Here is a 22543-nt window from a genome sequence, read left to right as displayed (position 1 = left end):
ACGTGTTCCAAAGGAAATTTGGCTGACGGCTAATTGAAGTGCACTGTGAATCATATAGCTGTGGGTGTAGGTTAATGATGTGTTAAATTTCTGTGTGAAAAGGGGCATAGTTAGCCCAGGGCTGTTCTTAGCCCAGGGCTAAGGATATACAGTGTGAAAACCTGTTGCCAGTCTGTCAACCACTTTGGTATACACAAAATATCTCAAGAGATATAGGTCTAATTGCCATGGCATTTTGTAAAGACATTTATGGTTCCCGGAGGATGAATCCAGCTGACTTTGATGATCCCCTGACTTTTCATTCAGGGCCACCATGAGGTTGACATTTATTGTTTTAAGTGAATTATCTCAAAGACTGATGTATTAATACCAAGAAACAATGAGACAATCTTGTTATGCTTGATATGACTTGCAATAACTACAGTTTACGTTTGAGTGGACTCAAGGATGAACTGATTAGATTGTGGTGGTCATAGGTCAAGGTCATTGTGACCTTGCATCTGTGGTATTTTGGCAAACCAAATATCAGATAATGGCTTTGTGGGAGTTTCCTCAATTTTGACGCAAACGTCCCCTTGGACTTAATGAACTGATTAAAATCTGATGGTCAAATGTCAAGGTCACGATGGCCTCATAAAACATGTCTTTGGCCATAACTCAAGAACCTTGGGTGACCTTGAAACAGTTCTGCTTGTATAGATCTTATGTGCCGCGGGGTTGAAGATGCGTGTGAAGCTTCCATGTTTTCACAGACGTGGATGTAAAATGTAAGTGGTGCACAGAGGCATGGTGGTATATCAGGTAATAAGGCAGAGATGGTGTGACAGAGTTTTCTGAATAATGAATCCTCCTTCCCTTAATTAATGTTGAACCCCATTGTCCACTCTGCGTCTTTGTTTTCTCCAGAGATGGGTGGGAGACGCAGAGAAGGTGAGGGACAGCAGACCTTCGACACAGGACATCTATTGCCAACTGGGACCAGGACACACACACACTTTCCTCCAGTGATCGATGAAGACAACAGTGGTAATGGCCTTAACAGCCGAGCAAGGAGGGCGATCAGTGGCCATCGATTCAAGCCGCCGGGGGAACCAGTGTATGTCCCAGTCAAAGGTAATGTTTCACTGATTTTTTGGACCTGTGTGGTCAGTAGTAAATGAACAAACTATGACACCAGGTCATTCAGAGCTCTCTCATCGCTTGGCTCTGTCAGTTGTTTACTACCCCTCTTCCTCCCCTCCCTCTTTAACACCATGATGGGACAAGCATTATTCAAGGTTTGATGTTTGTTCATTCACCTGTAGGCACAATGTGCTGCAGCAGTGACGCCATGTAAACACAGGCAGCTCGATTCCATGAGTATGCTGCCTACTGATTTTAGGCTTTGCTTTGTACATTTGCTCAACAAGAACTTCAATTACATCAGGAGTTCAGAGAGACGTTGGCTTAAGGTTTGTAGCTACACAAGAGGAATTTCATCACTGAGACTCCTTGGATGTTTATGCTCAGGCGAATGCTAAAAGCCGTACTCTCCCGGTAGATTTTACAGGGGAATTGCCATATTCTCCAGTACTACATCTACACAAACGGCCTGCGGGTTTCTCAGCATGCACATAAAACAGTGCCTCTATATTTACCCTTTAAAAGCTTTGCTCCTTCTGCATTCAGGATGCTTTTGGAATAGCTTAAGACCAGGCAACGTCTTCTTCAAAGTGGACAAAATGTACTTTGCCGTGGTGGAATATCAGTGCCCCCAAAGGATCTTGTTGTCAAATGCCTGCCTGTTAGAAGGCATTTGGTAACTAGGACAGTAATGATCACTGACAAACTCTGGTACTCAGTACAGATAAGTTTGCATAATTCAGGCTTTAAGTGTGAAATGGGACAATAGGCCTCTTTTATCCCATATGCTAGTTGATGTAAAATCTCAATCTTTTGTTTAATTAGTCTCAGTGAGGCTGATTTAATGCAGCTCTCTGCACCAAATACTTTATTTTACAGTGCTATGGTCTATTGATGTCACGTTGGCTTTGTTAAAGACAGGCCGTCTATTGAACTCGAGTATTTCAACAGAAATCTAGAAGGTCTCTGAGGCTCAGACGCCTGTCGACACCAGAGACACACCTCAGAGCTCAGCAGCTGTCAATTCAAACTCACCGTGCCTCGCAGGTGCCAGCTCCGCTCTGCCTCTTATAAGCCTTTGTGCATTGATGAAAGTGAAGCGCCTGCCTGGGATACAAAATGCAATACTGCACATTTTTGCAAAGTCAAACTGACCAGTCTCTCAACTTACTGAAGGTTCAATATTGTCAGAGGGCTGAGCCGGCACTAAAAACCCAGCAGTGAGTGCATGTAGGAGAGGACAGTATGTACAGTGCTGTGTGCATGCATGTGTGTGTGAGAAAGTATGAAGCATGTGATTGCCGGTGTGGGATGGTCAAGGAGCAGTGTTGCAGCAAAATGAGCACAACGCCACTTAGTATAGCGTGCGGAGCATGGGTCTCTGGGTTCTGTCACAGATCAGTGGATCCATGTGTAGCAGCCACTCACCTCTGCCATCTGGGCCTCATAAAGTGATGGAGTGGTGTCATGGAGTTTGCTGCTGATCATTTTCGCTGACTCTCTGCACCAAGTTTATCTTACACTGCTGTTGGACTGATGCCCCACTGGCTTTGTGTAAGACAGGCCATCTGTTGAACTTGAGTACTTCAACAATGTGCATGCTTTAGTTCATGACTAAATACCTAGAACACAAACTACATTCCCAACAGCCTTAATTGTACTTTGAGTTAACCCTTTGAACGCAGCACAAGAAAATGATGTTGAGCCAAGTTTCAGACGCTTTAAAAAAGCTGTTTGTCCCTTTGAAAACTGAGCAAATTGATTTGATTTCTTTCATAAATATGGAAAAAAAGGCAATGACCAACTTGGCAATGTCCTACACGTTGCATGAAATTAACTAAGGTGACAATTAAATTACTTTATTTAATCATTTTGTTCCTTCTTGCATTCCTTCCTCTTTTCGTGAACATCCTGAAAAACAATCCTAAAAAGTCCAGGCTTCTTTGAACGGGCATCTTGTCTGTCAATATGAAATGTGATGATGTTTGATCAAGGTCTTCTGTGTTTTTTTGAGGATGGTGCTTATGCATGCTGTAGAGCCTCTTTTCTTGTTGGTTGACCAGCAGTCTCTTTGAGTGCTGCTAGAGTTTTTGACGATTATCTTGACAATGGAATGTCACCAAGATCAACTTATTGTGAGTGTTTTTCCTGCAATTCTTGATGAAATTGTGTATCGATCCTGAATGGCTTTAGAAAGCCTGCCTTCATTTCTTATTCACTGTTATGCAACGATGCAGTAGTTAATTTTTTCAATCGGTCTAACCGACATATGCTTTAATAGGGAGCGTGTTTTCATCAGGGCTAAGAAGTTAGTTGCGTAACTGCTCCAAATCTGCCTCTGCTTTTCAGCAATAAGTTGCTGAAAAGTTTTACTGCCATATAAACTTAAAGAGAGTAGGGTCACTTTTTTAAAATGATAGATATTAGAGCACAGCTCCTGTGGAGTTACTTTACTTGAAGAACTAGAATGAACAATCAGCATGTATCATCAGTGCCTGTTGTAGGTTGTCCACCCATAAAAGTTTAGTTTTTGATGAATCATGCTTGTTGCCAATGCAAGAGCAAAACAACAAGCCGGCAGGAATAAGACAAATGTGTGAGGTCTGGAAAAGTTTAAAAAAAGTATCATCAACACATACAGCCATTTTTCTCCCTGCTACCCTGAGCAGCATTTCAACTCTTTGTTATAGTGACTCACTGTGTGTCTGTGTGAGCGCGCATCTGTGTGTGCTGTTTAAGGCGCTGTGGACACAGTGCACGGCCCGCTGTGTCTGTCTGATCTCTGGTGGGAGAGGTAGCTCCGGCTGAGTGGTCATGACCCTCCCACATAGTGGCGGGGATTCGGTGGAAAGGAAATGCAGACCGAGTGGCACTGAGCACAATGCCCACTCTTTAATATCAGCGGCTAATGCATCTGTGATCGAAACACCTGCTGCGGAGCGCTTTCAACTCGCCCCGAAAATGATCCGGCGTCATTGTCTGTGTCTGTCTGTTTGATGGTTACTATTATATTAAAAAAAAGTGGTGTCCTTTGAATAGCAGCAAAATTTTAATGCACCAAAATCTTTTCTCAACAGGCTCTTAAACATTTAATGGAATTTAAGTTCCAAAATGGCTTGTTTTCAGAGGGAATCTTTAACAGCTGCAAAAAGTTAACGGGTGGCCAAAGAGTGTGTACTGCTCGACAAATTGCTCTGACCTAACCCGACTTTCTCCGTCCCCTCTAACTCCTGACCCATCTCCACCTATCGATTTGTGTTCTGTTCCTGCTGCTTTGTTTATCTGACCCAGGCTTGGCTCGAATCTATCAGGAAGACTTCACTCTGCTCTCTGCTCTTGCTTGAAATGGACAGGGCGTCAGAGTTTCCTTTTAGGGCCACCGCAAATTGCCAATTTTCTACGTAAAAGACACCTGCTGTAATACATCATTGTTGACTCCTTGGGAAAGTGGAAAAAGCTGTGAGCTTTTTTTATTATCACAATTTTGTTCTGCAGTTCAGTTCCTCAAATAATGAGCAAGTTGCTATCAGCTTTTAATCATCATCAGGGATTATGAGCATGTTTACAGCTCAGGTCTTACCTGGTGTATGATGGAGTCACTTAGAGAAGCTGGAATAATGGAGGGTATTAGAGTTTTAATTGTGACCTTCATCTTTCCTTTGTCTTTAAAGGTCACTCTCTTATTGGACCCGAACTTGTTTCTGACTTTGCAGAGTCGATTTCAGACTGTCAAATCCGGCATGTTCCTGTGTGCCTCCTATCATAGCAGCATAGAGCAGAGTGTCCTTGAAACATATGCTCTATCTCTAATTAAAGGAGAGCTCAAGGAAGGACTGAAGTAGCCCAAAGCGTATAGCCTTAATGAAAAAAAACAGTCCTTGTGTTCTTGTAAATGGTTGTCAATGCTGCACTTATTACCCAGGTCAAGACATATCAATCATGTAATGTGACTGACTGTTGAAAGTAAAAAAGAAAGTGAGACACAATGCAGTATTGAGAGGAAATGCATCATATAAAAAGATATATGATAATGTCATTTGAAATCTCCCATACGTACAATATGTAAGTGTCTGCTGGCAGGGGTCTCTCAGTCAAAACAATAACAAAAGAGGAAACAATGCCGTCATTTCAGTCAGTTTCTCTTGGTTAGGATTCTGTGAGTTTTCGTCATTCAGGAGGTTTTTACCGGGAGCCAAAGGGTTATCCACAAAAGTCTCCTCCTCTCCAAAATAAACCGACCTGATAATTCAAACACTGAATAAAGCTGTTTCACTTGAAAATTCAGTGTTTCTTCAACACGTCTGTTCAGCTTGTTTCTCTTTATTCTCTTATTTAAGATGTCGAACAACACAAATCCTGGCGACTGTGACCAGATGACACAGACCCTATTCTTGTTAGAAAAATACAGATGACTCTGGGTTTAAACATTGTTGAAAACATTTGGGATAATGTAAGCAAACAACTCACCAAAAAAAAAAAACAAAACTCACCTGGTCTATTTTAGACATTCAGTGCTTAAAAGTTAAATAGTATATACAGACAGAACATGGCTAGTGGTACAATGACATTCAGTCAGTCACAGTCAATAGAAAAACACCAACAAACAGAAACCCACCTGAAAAAAAAGAAGAGATAGTGGAGAGAAATTACTGAAAGAACCAGAGTTTGGGATGAGTTTGAACTTACAGGAAAAAATGGATGTTTGCAGCTTGATGGCAGTAATCACTCAAAAGTTGTTTACAGTTTGTTGTTCTGTAAAGTACTTTTCACTTCGGCCCGATTGTTTTTGAGGGCATCTGTGGAAAGTTTTCTTGGAAGAAAATGGGGAAGTCTCTTATTGGAACAGCAAGGAACTTTGGCACAAAGCGAGGCACCCTAGATGCATACTGTTAACCCAGATCTTCTCTAAATCAATAGTGGGGGTTGGACTTCACACGTCTCGTCTTCCACACTGACAGGCTACCTGAGCTGCACACAGTTTCTCTATCTCCATGTGGGAATCTTATACTTCGGCTGCGCCTGAAAACAAAAAGTCGGTAACCGTGAAACAGCCGGTCTGTTATGGGGAAGCCCACTTACCTCAACTTGAACGTATTTTTTCAGAGAGCTAGAAAGCAGAGATGTGCATTGGGAGAATGCACTTAGTTGGATTTGATCCTACATCTTTACTGCTGCATACGTGTGTCCATACTGAAAGCTCTCATTTATCTACAGCTTTTCCAGCAGTGACTCCACATTGGTGTTCATAAATTTAACAACGTGAGAAACATTATTTTTCTGGATCAACGGCAGATTTAGAGCGCTTCCAACAATCCACTTGTCTTACCACGCAGAGGCATAAAGCAATGGCCTTGTAAGCAGAACACATCGATACAAACCACAGAGCTGATCCAACATGATGCCATGTGCATGGTGAGCAAAATTTGATACAAGCGAATCCATTAAAGATTGACTAAATGTCATCAATAAAACCTGTAGAGCCCCACTGCAGTCCTTGCAGCAAGAACAGAAGCAAAATGTCTCACATAGTGAATCACAAGAATAACACTACTGCTGAGGTTTTGGACAGTTTCTATTCAGAGTATCTTTCAAATCAAGTAAAATAGTCTGTGGTAAAGGATTAAACATTTAACCCTTTGAAACCTGGATTGATTGTACTTTAACCTTTATATCTCACAAATAGAGAAATTGGTAGATTTAGTAAATTATTCTTTAAGAAGCTAGGGAAATATGTCCAGAGAACTGTATTTGTAACCATCATTAATATACGCATAATTATTTTTACAGAATTATATTTTTAAATTTTTTAAATCTTTTTTTTTTTTTTTTAAACTTTCCATTACTTTTTTTTAATTGGTTATTTTTATTTTTTTAATTTTCAAGTAATTTTCTTGTACATTTTTACTAATTTCGGGGTTATTTAATATAATATAATATAATAATACTTCAGTTACTAATTGCCTTCTTCTCATGTTTCAAAAAACATAAATAAATAAAACTAATTTTTCCAGTTTTATAAGGGTTAAATAAGCTTTAGCCATGTGTTTTCACATTAACATGCACTATCCATCTGTTTATTCATGAGTTTATGTTTCCATCCAGAGCAGAAAAAAAAGTTCTCCCCAAAGAGGTGGGAGACAAAATCTAGTTTATAGCGTTCCCATACCGACAGATTATCCCCGCTCTCTCTCCCTCTTTCTGTCTCTCCATCACCCCGAGGCTGCGTCCATCCAAATTTGGAGGACAGTGCTGTGTTATTAGTAGAGGGCTTTCCTCATCAGCACAGCCGTGTGTGGGTTGTGCACTGTTGATCCTCCGAGATGCAGTCGAGCGAACGCCTCTCCGTCACCTTTTATCTGTGCTTCCCATACAGCTGGAGGCAGAACAAACAGGCGCAAAACTTCTCACCAGTGATATCATTACTTGGGAACTTCAGAAAAGCGCCAGCATGGCATTTGACTCACTATGTATTGCTAGCGCAGTTATTGTTCACACATCATATGACAAATTCTACAACACGATTTAAATCCACCCACCCACAGCACAGCAAGTCACCCATACAGTTTTAACAGTGATGGTATTTACCCACAGTCACGATGCAAAACTGACACTGATGTGCAGGTTGTGTTTTTGTTTTGTGCACTAGCATGCCATTTTTGAGAGTAATTGTTCAGAAAATCCCTCTGTCTCTTTCTTTTGCATTAATAATTTGTTATATATTTATTAATTTATGTATTTTTGTTATCAGATGTTATTCTCTTTCTGTCTTTTTTAAAGCTTATTCTGACACAGTATTTTTTTCTTTTTTAAGTAACACAATTAGTTTGTTTTTCCAGTATTAGTCAAAAGGTCTGTACTGGCCCTGCATTGCAGTGGTGGTAGAGAAAATGAAGTATTTCTTCCCTGTAAACATACAACACATTCTTACTCCCAACTTGTCAAATACCTGCGCTTGATCATTTGCCCTAAAGTTAAACTATGACACTGCAGGTTCCCCTCCAGTGGTAGTTTGGAATCTTAGATGGCACGTCGATGCTTGTTATTTATTTTTCAAGGTTTTGCTTGTTAGGTGCATATAGTCTCTTTGCAAAATTAACTTAGGTAAAAACTTTAAAAAAAAAAAAAAGTGGAAATAAAATGCAGAAATGATCTTTTCCACTAAGATCTTCAACTCATATCACAATTGCAATCTGATTTTTTAGCATGTTATACAGCCCTAGTCACTAGCGTACTATGATACAAATATTAGCATACTACGTTATTAAATAAGTCGATTGACTTGTGGTTTCACACAAGACATGAACAGCAGTCTCCCAGGCGAAAGTCCAGAGTTTGTTTCACCCATCTCCCTCGATCCCGGCCACAGGGTTACGTACTTGTTAGTTTATTTGTGGCGACCCGTCATGGTTAAAACATCTGCCGCCACAAACAGATTTAGAGCCAGACTGTTTGTAGAGGCGCTATTGAAATATATAAACTGTTCTCAGAGTGCAGATCGTACTCTCTGCACAGATGGAGCAGTATATCGTCAGGTGCTCGGTCTAAAAGTTTGCATTTACTCGAGCAGCTGCTCCTGTCATCCATCAGTCTCATCTGTTCATCTCTGAACGGATTGGCCGATCAATTATCCACCCCACGAGTTACAAAAATAAAAAAGAGTGTTTGCTGCCATTGCCTTATGTAAAATTAATATGTGTACCTGAATTTGTTATTTTTTAAATTGGTTAACTAATCTATTTTTTGCAGCTTTTCCAGGATACATTTAATTATTGATTAATGATATGATTAGGAGTTATGCACTGCAGGGAAGTGCTGACAGAATGGGATATAAATGTCAATATATTCATGCGCTCTGTAAATAATTCTAGGCTTCTCATCTCTGCTGGGTTTCATCCACCATCTCCCCACTTTGGCCCGTGTGATCATTAAACAGGTATTAACTTGCATTCAGTGTGTGTTCAGTGCTCTAAATTTAACCGGTGACCCCTGCTTTCAGGTCTTGAGCAGCACCAGGTGTGTGTTAGTGTGCTGGGTGTTAGGGATACAGGCGTGAGGTAGAGGACAGGAGGCCCGTGACCTTTACCACAGCCCAGATACCAGATGCTGGCGTCACGTGGCAGCGGCCAGCTGGAGGGATCAATGGCCTACATAGCAGCTGGTCAGATGGGGAGGCTTAACACAGTCCAGCAATTAACCTGCAAATGTCGTAGAGATCAGAGATGACTCAACTCATTGTATCCAGCAGTGGGGAATGTTTCATTCATCTGTTGTGGGCGTCTGGGAAGCAACAACTGCTCCAAATTGTAGACTGAAATAGGTTGTTGGTCCTTGACCTGTTTTCTGATTGGGCAGGACAACATTGCTGTCTGAAAACTGAAACTGTTGTCTGATCTTTCACAGTTAAGGTTTGGTTAGGTTTAGGAAGAAACGTCATGGTTTGGCTCCACTTTTATATGGGAAGTGAACACGGGGCCCCTGGGATGGAGGCACGGGGTTCACTGGAAGGTTTCATTTAGTTGAATTATGATGCATTCAAACTGCAGTTAAAATTATCACCAGGCGAAAGTCAGCTGTAATGTTCTAATGAGGTGTTCAGTGTTATCCTGTAAAATGAAGCTGTTTGAAGGAAAAACTTGAATAAATGAAGCTGTTTGAAGGAGAAGTTTTTTTCCACAGCAAAATAAGATAGATATTAGTGAGGGAATTATGATGTATATGATTCATTTTTAAGATGTTAATGTAAAAGGTGGTTACTTCAAAGGTTTTATTAATTTGTGTGATTGGCTTTGCGCTCATTCAGTGGTAGTGTAATGGAAGGCTTCATTACTTAAATTATTTTTTATAGTGTAGGTTTCGGCCATATTGTTACTTTAAACATTGCTATCAGTATTAGCCCAGAATTTCAGAATTGGTGCATCCCCAGTATAATTAGTTTTATCATTATCTTACATTGTCACATATCATTTTTGTTTTTCATCTGATTTAGTTACTCTGCAATTTATTAAGATTGTTTATTGAGTGTTGATTTATAATTGTAACACTTCTGCCACTGGCTATAGATAAATAATGAATACTACAACAGGGACAACATGGATAACATGGGCTAATGACTGTATTTCTCGCAATTCAATGCTGAAGCACAAGAAAAAATAAACAAACAAACATACAAAATCAGCAGCAAGCCAGGTTTTGACTAGCTGTGTCACTCATTTGTGTGTGTGTTTGAGTGTCACTGAGATAAATTTGATCTTGTCTGTTTACACTATGGCACAGTCTTATATAAGAGTCTAATTGGGGCAACAGCACCTGTCGAGGTGTGGCGTTGCAGGTCTGTAGTTCAGTTCTGATGTGTTGCTATATTGGTGTCGAAGCTATTCTCATTTTGTGTCCTATTCTGAGTTTCCAAAGAGACGGATCAATCAATGCTGTCTGCCATAGCGAGCCCTCTGTAGGTCTTCATGTGGAGGATGTGGGTGTCACAGTGAGATGCTCACTCTCACCCACTAATGCGCGTACATCAACTTGACTCATTCTTATAGAAACGCTCCCTCCTCCCTCTGTCTTTGTCGGAGCCAAATAGTCAAGAAGAAAGCTCACTGCGCTGCAACCAACTCAGAAGACGAGCTCTTGTTGTTTTTTTTCTGCTCTAATTTAATCATCAGTATCTGCACACACTTTCACGCTCCTCCTCTGCTCGAACAAAGCTGTGCGTGCGTGTGTGTTCAGCATATCAATGATCACATTAACCACCTCTCTCATAGGAATACGCTGTCCTGAGTCATGTGACAGCAACCTGTGCTGCCACTTTTGGTTCTGCGGCGCATTCTTTCAAATTGATTTTGCCGGAGAGCCGGCCCGCAGATTGATAATTCAGCGTGAGTTTGACAGCTGTGTGGCCGGACAGAGACACACAAACCTCATGTTTGTCTTTTTTTTCTCTGTAGCCGTACAGCTGTCGGCCTTTCCCCCAGAATTACCAATCAATTCACAGCTGATAAAAAATTTATTTTGTTATTTAAGATTGGCTTTTTCTTCTCGTCCCTTCTTATTATGGAGGCAGTGTGTAAATCATTACAGGAGTGAGTGGGAGAAGAAAGGTTGAGCGGGGAAAAACAGAAAGAAAGGGGATGACATTCACAAGAAGGAGTGAAAAATATTAAACAAGGATTGATGTGAGGGAAGCTGGTTGTCTCAGATGCAGAGAGGGAGAGAAGGTCAAGGGGAAGAGGGTCCACTGCTTCACAAATTACTGCTCAGCTAGTTGTTGCCGTTTCCCGATAATTTGCAGCCCCGAGGGGAGAAGGAGATTGGTCGTGATTGTAGTGGATAGATATGAGAGGGAAAATATATTGCTAGGGACTTTTCTCTGGGTTTCAGTGGCCAATCTATAAAGAGAGTCCTCATGGGAGAAAGGGGTCAGAGCCGCCGGCTGAACATGGGAGATTGGTCAGCCTTCTCACACATACAAAGAGATAGAGATCCACACACCAGGAAGCTCCCATTTAACGTTTTTTATTCTGCAAACACAACTGACGTTTCGAGCCAATATGCTCTTCCTCAGAGTTGTGCGTTTTCTAGTGCGTCACGAAGATCGACTCACGATCGACGAGAGTCTGAGAAAGAGCACACTGGCTCGAATATATTGAATATTTTGAAGGACTCCACTTGTCTCAGGCTGGAATTGTTAATGTTTTAGCTGTGGACTTGAAGCTTCCGGTCAACAGTTGGCTGGTAATGTCGGCAGAAAGTTAAACTGTAACTGCAGCGTGAGGATTCATCCACCGTGCACTGGAAACAAACTAACAGCTCTGCAGTTCATTTTTGCAAAGACTGTTGCACTGGTGCTCCGTGGTTGCAAAATGTGTCTAAGAAGTCGCGATCGGGGCTCTGCAGATAGAAAAACACAAAGCCTCACCTCCTAACCCTACCGCCACGACCACTCATGAGGTTATAATGTTACCGCAGCGCCATCAAATGTGATGATTTATTCTCTGTAAGCTGGAATTGACGGTAACACAACACTTGGTCCAACTTGTTTTAAAATGGACAAGTTACAAAGGTTAACACCCTGTCCCCAAAACAACCACTATGTTTGACATAGATGATGTAATCCTTGTTGGGGAATCACGAGCACGCAGCGCATTCACACTACAAAATATTTGTGGTCAAATGCCTCTTACATTTCCTCGTCAAAAAGTTTCAGTGAAAATCTTCTCGTATCTAGTGCTGCCCACTTGTGATGGGATCACCCAAGACACATGTTGATACCAGGTGTTGTGGCTGCTTAGTGATACTATATCTGAGTTGATTTACATATCTTTACATATATTTTACATTTATTTGATGTTGTAATCATAAACACCTCGATTTATTTTGATCACATAGACAAACATCCTCATAAATAATGCAACGGCTCAGGGCATGTCTTTAACCATAACTGCTATATTTTTATGGAATTAGAAAGGGCATCAGTATCAAGACAGATTATCATATAATTCATTATTAATGTAAAAACCACCAATATGCAAAAGTGCACAACATGATCACATCTACTGCATCATTCCATGCTCTTAAAGCTTTAAAAACAGGGTGTAATAAGTAACTGATATGTTGTTCATTGTTATTCAGCTGTGTCTATAATTGCATTTCTCAGGTATTGTATTTTTTTGGTTGCTCACTGTTTCGACACTGTCTCTGTAGTCATGGCAACCTTTATGTCTCAAGCTGTCTGTGTCTCTCACCTTCAGCAATGCAGCCATACAATGATGCTGCTTTTCTTGTTTTGTGTAAGAGCTTTTTTGAAAGCTAAGCCTAATCTGCTTTTCTTTTTCTCTGTTGGCATTTGTAAGTGATGCGATGAGGAACACGTGCCGGATGTCGGCTGCATGGTCTGTGGTCCTGTTGCAAACTCGGGTTTGAGTAACTGGACATATGCACACCTTGTATCCTTAAAATTAACAGCTGGATCTTGGACACAGCTGCAAAGATTTCTTGGTAGTGCCAACACTATTCTGACTCCAGAGAGGCGTACTGTATCCCACTACAACACCGGCAGCAGCTCTTTGTGTGCTATGAATCATGTTAGCCGCTTGTGAACATCATGTTTTCTCTGTAATAAATCTTCACACAAATTGTCTATGCACTGTTTCTCCATTAATAGAACGGTGAGTGTTTCACCTGTGGATAGAGAGAAGCAAGAAAGTGCAGTAGCAAGCAATGTTTTTACTTGAATGTTTTTCTATTTTGTATCTCACTTTTGGTGCATCTTGACTGAGTTGAGTTCACCAATAGATATGCTTCTCTATGTGGCCTTGAAGCTGGATACTAAGAAATATTGACTATATAACAACAAAGATTACTCTCTCCAGTGATTCATCATTATGCAGTATTTTTATTCGTGGAAATTCAACTAAAACTGCTATAAAGTAAAAGGTAAATGGACTGCATTTATATTGCACCTTTCTACCTTAACGGAAAAAGCGCTTTACTGTTTGCTCATTTGCTCCTTCACACACAGGAATGCCCATCTCTAGCAACTTTGGGTTCAGTGTCTTGCCCAAGGACACTTCGACTTACAGACAGGAGTGGGGATCAAAACGCTAACCTTGTGCTCAAACAAAAAGGGATTTCAAATCGCATTTGATTAAAGAGCTATATAAAATTCTGTTTAGATTCTTTAAGTTGGTATTCTCTAATTGAAGTGTTGTTAGATGGTCGCCTCTAAAAACCCTCGGGACCTGACAACTTTCCCTGTCAGAATTGGGAGGGCTGACAATTTTTCTGTGTTTATCACAACGAAGGTCGTCATCCACACCTGCTCCATGCTGCAATTGGCCAATTGTGGAAAAGTGTGAAAGTAACATTCAAAACTTCTCTCTCAAGCTCTCAAGCTTTTGTTGTTCTTTATACAACTATTTTCTGAACAAATGAGTGCAACACTATGAATGACAGTCTGAGAATGTGCTCTGTTATCCTCATATTTAAATGATAATCCTGTTTCCCCTCTCTGTGACGGATGACTTTCCTCTTCGCTTGTGGCTGTTCGGAAAACAACAATAAACAGTTTTGCTTTCCAATGCGGTTGAACCACACATCATGCGAACTAATAACCAGTGTAGCACTGCCCTTAATTATTTTTGTCACGATTTTTCTGCCTCCACCCCAATAAAACTGAGGTTAATAGAATCTCACTTCTGGTGCCCGTTCAAAATTCAAGAAATTCAGAAGCTAGAGTTAAGTGATATAAACAGTGTTGTCTTCTAGAAATTATGTTTATATAATACAAATATGAAACAGCAAATTCAGTAGAGTGAAACATAATGCTAAATGAATTAGGTTATCTATAAAATAGTGGGGAAATGTTGATAAAGCACCTGGCAAGACACAAAATGTTGACATTTTCTCGTCTGTCAACTGTTAACTGACAACTTCTTCAGTTGTTTGCCCCAAAAATGGGGAGTCATGCAATACATTATTCACCTGTGGTGGCTCGACAGCTTATTTTTATTTTTTTTTATCATTCACTTTTTATTTATTAATATTAAACCAATGTTACAATCTTAACCTAACCTTAACCAAAGTGTTTTTGTGCTTAAACCTAATATAGGAGTCTGGACGAGAACCTGGGATTGTGTTGTCACAGTTCTGCGTTTTGTTTGCACAAGTGAATTCATTAGCTCAGAGAAATGTTATCTCTTATTTTGTGGCAGCTTGATGTTGAAAGCTGCAGGGCATTTCTGCCTGTCGCAGTGGTGTGAAAGTCAAGAGCTCTCACTCAGCAGCAAAGTCTGGGGGCCAAAACGTCCCCAGAAGTACACTGCACAGAAAAAAAAACCAGCTTCTTATCTTGAAACAATCTCAGTGGACTGAGGGTCTCCGACTGATGATTCGAGTCTCGGACTTCCAAGGAGCAGCCATTTAGTAATATATGAATTACATTTCTAGGAGACAGGGTTGGAGAAAACATGCAGACATATTTTGGTGAGTCCATTCTAGTTAAAATGACAGCAGTGTCTTCACTACTGGTCATAGATATCTATTTTACCTTTTGAAAATTCATTGTGTGCTGTACAGCAATCGGCAGATAAATAAACAGACAACTATAATAACACCAACAACAACACTAATGTTTTACTGAGTGACACAAGTCAGTGTGTTTGTTTGTTCTACAAAGTTCCTTTCTTTACGTGTCCTTCCCCTCCGTTGTTGCTCGTCAGGAGGCTCGTCACAATCGCTGAGATCCGCGAGGGCATCAGTGTAGGTCAGCTTTTCACAGGCACTCAGCAACAAGGTCCAGAGAGTGATGGAGTGTCCATCTGCTCAAATCTATTGACCACGTTGACAAGCAATTCATTTCTCTGCTTTCTAGACGTTTGCTGGTAATAGACAGATGCCTCCGGTCCAAAGAGATGAATGTCAGCTGATATCTGGGTCGACTGGAGTGTATACTGTAGTATGGGAGTGTAAATAGGTCAAACTAGGTGTGTGTTTACACTTATATTATAGAGCAGTGATTCCCAACTGGTCCAGCTACTGGGTCCAGATTTCTCCTTAGTCATCAGTTCAAGGTCTGCACATAGGGGATATTATCACCTATTCACTTTATTTGACAAAACGTAAATAACACGTGGGCTTAAAACACAATACAGTAAAACACATTGCAAGAATTAAGTGCAATTAATCAAAACCAGGGGGATTTCTAGGATTTGAGGACACTGGGGGGGTTGCCTGGACCTCTATAGGAAAAACAAATTGCCATTTTTAAAAGAAAACGTGCTTTCCAAATCCCCAAACCCGGTTGGTGATTTATTTTTTTCTTTTAAAAATTTATTTTTTAGAAAGGATTTTTTTTTTTTTTTTTGGTTATTTAGAAAAAAATTGCCATTTTCTTTTTCTGTAAAACTTTTTCGCAGTTTTTTTTTTCTCTTAAAATTTTTGGCGATTTTCAAGAAAACACGTCGTCCAAACCACAGGCCCACAAATATAAAGCTCACCAAAATGACACCATTTATCACAGTCAGTGATAAATGTGTGTAAAAAGTGTAAAAACAGAAATTATTGTTACACTTTCAAATTTCTGACCGTCATTTAACCCATCATGTCTGACAAACACTTACATTTTCCTAGAGTCACTCAGGTAGGCTCAAGGAAGAATATTTGTAGCTTTAGGAAGGGTTAAAAAAAAAAAATTGGACCATGACCCCAAGTTTGGCTCCACAGTAATGGAGTGTTTGTCTGGTTGCAGATGAATGACACTGTGTATTTATGTCCCTCCCACTACTATCCGTCACAGCAGCTTACCTGGGGGTGCTGTGTGTGTGTGTGTGTGTGTGTGTGTGTGTGTGTGTGTGTGTGTGTGTGTGTGTGTGTGTGTGAGTGTGTGTGTGCGCGTGCGCGTGCGTGCGTGCGCGCGTGCATGTGTGTGTGTGTGTGTTGGTGCGAGGCTGGTGCACTTCGCTTCATTACCCCGTCCCAGGTGCAGACAGATTCAGTAGCAGGAACACACAAACTCAACACACCCTGAAACAAATCAGCCGGTTGAGCTGACTGTAGCACATTGCCACACGTTGTCGGTCCCTCATGGGTGCTCTTATGCGCCGTCACCCCGGGCCTGACTCAGCCAGGCAGCCGCCGGCCCCCGACGCCCTCCTCGTCGCACCTGGATACAACTCACAAGACTGTATCATCTTAATTTATTTCTCCTGGAGAAATGTAATTATTTCACATCATCGTGTTACTCTTCCCCTTGGAAAATTCGTTTTGCTGTCTCACACATATCTGCAGAGCCAGAGTGATTGCAGATTTTTTAATAGCTGGAACTCGACTGCAGACACTCGCCGGAGCAGAATTAATGTGCTGCTCTGTAGCGCGTGTGTGCTTGTCTGTGTTTGTTTGTTTGTTATGGTGTCTGTGGCGTTACGGCATGTATTGGCGGAGGCTTGTACCGCTCTCCTCTCTGGCAGGCTGACATGCTCCTGGAGCAGATGGTGCCGACTGAGAACATGAACACTGCCATGCCCTTGGATGGGACAGGAAATCTCTCTTCCCCTCATTTCCCCTGATTGCCTTTTCTCTTCCCCTTCTCCTCTTTTTTTATATCTCCAGGCCCTATCCTATTTTACTTTTCTTTCTTTTTCTTTTTTTAGAACTTGGGGACAACAGAAACTTAGGATGCAGCTTTACTTTTTGGCAGTAAAAAAAAAAAAATCGCACAAGTATCCACTTCAGTGCAATAAATATGCTAATAACCAAATATATTACAATGCTCTCTTATGTGTGTCCTCTGCTTTGTTTGGAGTTTGTTTGTTTCAATGTCCCGCTGCTAAGCCACTGACCTCTGACCAGTGACCACTGAGAGAAGCTGTAAGCATGGCTTAGCCTTCATTAAGCCTGTCTGTCTGTGCCGATTATTACTGCTGGTAGTTAACCCAGGGCTACACATGTGACCAACAGCAGCAACTTTCTCCCCAGATGTCACAGCAGCTCTCTTTCTGATGCAATAGTGATGTATTAAAGGAATAATTCACCCCACAAATAATAATAATAATACAATTTTATTTGTACAGCACATTTTCATACATGGAATGCAGCTCAAAGTGCTTCACAGCGAGATAAAAAAGATACACAAAGGCATAAAGAAGAAAACAGCAATGAAGTATACAGATTATAAGAATCAGAGGCTGTCTGGTCTTGTGTGTCCATCCTGTTTGTCACCCTGGTCTGGTTTGACCATCAAGCCACCCACTCACCTGTCTGCTCCTACTGTCTGTTACCTGCAAATCACATTGTCATCTATCCATCAACAGTAGCGTGGTGATCTGTGTGTGTTTCTCCCTCCTGTTCCCATGTTTCTGTCAGTCTGGTCCACTCTCTGCGTCCTGTCAGCCACATGTCTCCATCTACATAATTTGTTTTGTCTCCCTGCTTGTCATTTTTAACAGGAGGTGATTGACTCGTCTCTCCGCGGGGACAGCATCCGTGCACCACTTTTTGGATGACAGGATGACACATTTCCGTCCGTTTCGCAGCGTGATATTTTTATCACACTGCTCTGTTTCGCGCCGTGATCCATTTTTCATTGTGCTGAAGGTGATTGCCGCCATCAGTCATGAGTATGCACTGAGTTTTCATTATCTAATAGCGCTCAGTGCATTTATATCTTTTGAGACCACAGATGCATTTAACAACACAAGAATCAAGGGCTGAATGGGAACAGCCAAAACGTCCGGGGGTCAATCTCCACTGCGCTCAGAATGTGGCTGTCTGTGCTGCTGTGTTTGTGTGTGTCTGTGTGTGTGTATGTGTGAGGTCTTAGACACTAATGCTGTTAGTGGACACAGAAGGGATGAGCTACAGAGGTCATCAAATGGAGAGATTACGACTCCAGACAGACAGTCTGACTGAAAAAATGCCCGGAGAGAGAAGTGATGCTATTTGTAGAGTGAGTTCAAGGTCTAACGTGGGGCCAGATGCATTCATTTCTGTGCAGAGTCACGTGTACTTTCAGCAGTTGTTAGCAGTCATAATCATCAGATTTTTTTAAAAAAGATAGTAAATTATTTCATTCAGAGGTTCCCAGGATGTAAAAAGGATAAAGAATGAACCTCTAAATCAAATGTTTTACAAACAGTATTAAATATGCAGTAATGCCACAGCTGAGCGACAACCGCTCGCTGTTGTCATAGTAACACAACAGATGAATGGCGGGTTGCTTAGAGGGGTGGCATGGGAAAAAAAATCACTATAAAGATATTGCTGTGTAACTGACATTAGTGACTAAAGGGACTGGTGGTTTCAAAGGGCTTCAGATTTCGCTCATAGCGTTCGTCTCAAAACAGTCTCTACAAAATGCTTCAAAATAAGAGATGAAGTGAAATTATTATAAACAGGGAATGAAATGGTAAAGAAATAACACCTTTAAAAGTTGAATTCATCAGAAATAAAGTAGCTCAGGATACTGATGGGTTTAGTCACTGCAGCCTCACTCAGTTGAATGTTAGCAAACTTTAAATAGATACTGCTGTGTAACTGACATTAATGACTTTATGACTTTTCTCTACTTGCGCTACCATAGAGTGCTGCAGGAATAACATTTTGAAGTAACCAACCTAGAGGTAATCTCGCCCTGATTCTCTCGATCGAATCGATTTTGGATAACTGCAGAAAATTATCTCTGTGGCAAATAAATGATAATGATATTTATGATTTGTCCAGCAAGAAAAAAATCCACAAATGTGCACTTATTTTATGATTTTTGAAGCCTAAATGCAATCAGCATAAGTAAAAAAGCTAACATTAGGCTACACATGAATTACACTACTTGGCATGACTTCTACCTCTGCATGTTCAGCATTAAGATGTTCTGTCGTCTCATTTAGCCATTGTATGCAAATCATATTTTTTAGGACATGTAAAAGCTTCAGAATTCACGAATGGGGGACTCACCGACATATTTTTTTTATTTAGTAAATATGTGCTGTAATATGTTTATTTCTGCTATAAAGTTGGAAATTTCAACACGGGTCTTTGGGGATTAACTAATTTATGGAGCACTTCTGTGTAAGCTTCATTTTTTCAGCCCCAAAATTGCTGCTTGGTGTTAGCCACAGACCTTATTCAGTCATCTAACCAAAGACTAATTCAAAAACACATTGACCTCAAGACGAGGGACACAGAAGTGCAAACATACTGACTCATTTTCGTCTTTTAGGAGTTATTCCTGCACTGCCACTATTCAGGAAACCACTATTGAGAAAAGCTGCATAATCTCGATTTAGTGAAAATGATTAGGACATAAAAAGTTTGTAAATGATTTTTTGATGACATTCATATTATATAGGGAGCAAAATAATGACCTGGTTGTAGGGCTGCACTATTCGTCGAAATACTGTTGAAATCGCAATATGGCCAAGTGCAATATCGACATTGCAGGGGCTGCAATATGAAGGCATAACATGTCTTAACATGCCACTGTATTGTAAATGAAGCATTGTGGTGCAAAAGAAATGTTCTGGCCTACGAATCATATTTGAGACGTAAGGGATGTGCTCGTTTGGTACAGATTCCAGGGAAAATCACTGTCATTTTTATATTTTTTCCCGTGAAAATGAAATACAAAAATCACCAATCCCACATAAATCATGATTCATATCTGTCAAAATAATTGCAATATGATTAGCATATTTTGCTACCTACCTGGTTTAAAAATATTGCTTTTTTTATTATAAGATGGAGCCTTTACCTTTTTTTTTACAATCCCCACCTCATGACATTATGCACAGCCGTCTGTAGAAACATTTTGTAAGAAGCAGGTAAACAGTAGTTTATGGGTGAGAAATTACATATACATGTTTTTGCCTGTATGCATAATTCATTACACTGTACGTACAGTATGTCCCCTGAAATCTCTCTGTACTCTTGGTTTTTTTGGGCGTTGCATTCCTTCTGTTAGAATATATCAACAGCAGGTTGTCTTACTTCAAGAAACACATCAACATATGGTTTTATGTGCCTTCACTTTCAACATCACATCATCTATAAATACTTAAAAGCCTTTTCGAAGTCTTCCTCTAGTTGCTTGTCATCTGTAGTTGCTTGTCATCTCTGTAGCGCTTGCTACCTGTTAAAATGATTACAAGCTGTCTGTTACTGTCAGACTACCCCGACGCAGGAAATACTGTACTGAGGGAGATTGTGGTTTACACTTACTGTCCCATTATGCAGTCAGAATGAGTGCTTTTGGTTGAATCCAACCAGCTGTGTCTTTTATTCCCGCTCACCGAGGGTGTTGCTCCCTCTCGGCAGATAAAGAAGGAGCAGCTGATACAGTAATACCGTGTTTTCATCCTGCCCGTACAGTCGAGTGCGTGTAGCCTTTGATTCAGCAGGAGCTCAGGATTCTCATCAATCACAGCTCCTTGATTAGTGCCGAGTGCACGCACGCTCTGCTCTTTGAAAGCATAATGATGCAGTCCTCCCTTCCCCACCCATACTTTACACACTAATGGACTTAGCCACGAGCAATCTCACAGGCTCTTCATGTACAATGATTCGGGGAGTTGTATGTGGGGCAGTAATGATACAGGCCTTTATACCAGTGGTTCCCAACTGGTCCAGCCACAGGGTCTAGATTTCTCTTTAGTCATTAGTTCAAAGTCCTCACATAAGAGAAATTACCACAAATTCAATTTGATTTGAAAAAAATGTCAGTAACACATGGGCTTAAAACAGCATGAAGTAAAGCATATTGCAGGATAAAGTACAATTAGTTAAAACCAGGTGCCGTTCCAGGATTTTAGGACATATGGGGCATAGTCTGGGTCTCTGTACGAAAAAAAAGTGTTTTTATTGTTTTGTTTTCTTTTTTCATTTTAATGAACATGGCACCATTCATCACAGCCAGAAACTGTAAAAACAGAAATTATTGTGGGATTTTCAAATTTTCGATAGTTCTTTTACACATCATGTGTGACAAATGCTTCATGCATTTTTTATCTGAGTTACTCAGGAAGCCTTAAGGAAAAATATTTGTAGCTTTGGGGAGAGCAAGAAAACAGCCATTCCCCATCTCTGATAAATAAAGAACAGTCCTTTAGGATGTGCATGTTTATTACTTGGCATGGTCGCGAGTTACATGCTGTCCATTCAGAATGGACCAACAACCCACTTTTGGACCACGACCCACCAGTTGGTAACCACTGCGTTATATTACTGAAAGTCTCATTATCGATAAAATACAGTGTTTTCATTTATGCTATATGTGCTTTAATAACAACAGTTGCTTCCACGCTTTATGACTGATCAAAGAGCAGAAGATGGCATGAGTTGACAGTATAGCTTTTTCTTTCATCTCTAATTTTATAACTGCATGTGCCCTGTGGGAAGCGTTGTCACCTGTGTGTGTGTGATTCTATGTATTGATGTGTGTGTTTGTGCGCCTCTGCTGCATATTGCTGCAATTTCTCGCAGTCTCAGTTTATTAGCCGATACTGGATGAAAGCCAGGTGTGTTTAACTAGGCCGGGCCTCTGTGGCGCTCAGTGAGGACGCATGTATATTGTATAACCATAATGACAAAACACTGACGGGGCCTCGAGGTAGATGTTAATGTTTTAAGGCAATACAATTCTTTGAAGATAATAACTGTGTCCATCCCTGTGCTGCCAGCCATCACGTACTTTGTAGTCCCCCTGATCTCTGTGAATACACTGAATCACAGTCTTGCTTTAAAGACATTTCATCAGAGATAGTGTTAAAGCGTAGCTGGCTCAAACACACTGTTTTAGTGCTGATAAATCAGCCAAACACTGTCTGCTTCCAGCTTCTTCAGTGTGGTGATTAGCGGATTTTTCCTGTTTAATATCTTTTTGAACTGTATGTCTTTGGACCGTTGGTCAGACAAAACATTTGAGGACATCAGCCAG

The 22543-nt window shown here is 40.7% G+C and overlaps 1 long non-coding RNA gene across 2 annotated transcripts in view; it reads left to right on the top strand.

Annotated features, from left to right (window-relative positions):
* Positions 1–22543, top strand: part of LOC148186514 (uncharacterized) — a 176247-nt gene that overhangs the window by 70719 nt on the left and 82985 nt on the right. For both annotated transcript variants that reach the window (XR_015774847.1, XR_015774846.1), the window contains exon 5: positions 907–1113. This is a non-coding gene — a long non-coding RNA (uncharacterized LOC148186514). The remainder of the gene's footprint in view (positions 1–906; positions 1114–22543) is intronic.

The sequence above is a fragment of the Plectropomus leopardus genome, chromosome 18, assembly GCF_026936395.1.
Source record: "Plectropomus leopardus strain MGB_pleo_1.0 chromosome 18, ASM2693639v1, whole genome shotgun sequence".
NCBI classification, from domain to species: domain Eukaryota; kingdom Metazoa; phylum Chordata; class Actinopteri; order Perciformes; family Serranidae; genus Plectropomus; species Plectropomus leopardus.
Note: the sequence above shows the minus strand (reverse complement) of the source record. Positions and strands in the feature narration are given on the sequence as shown.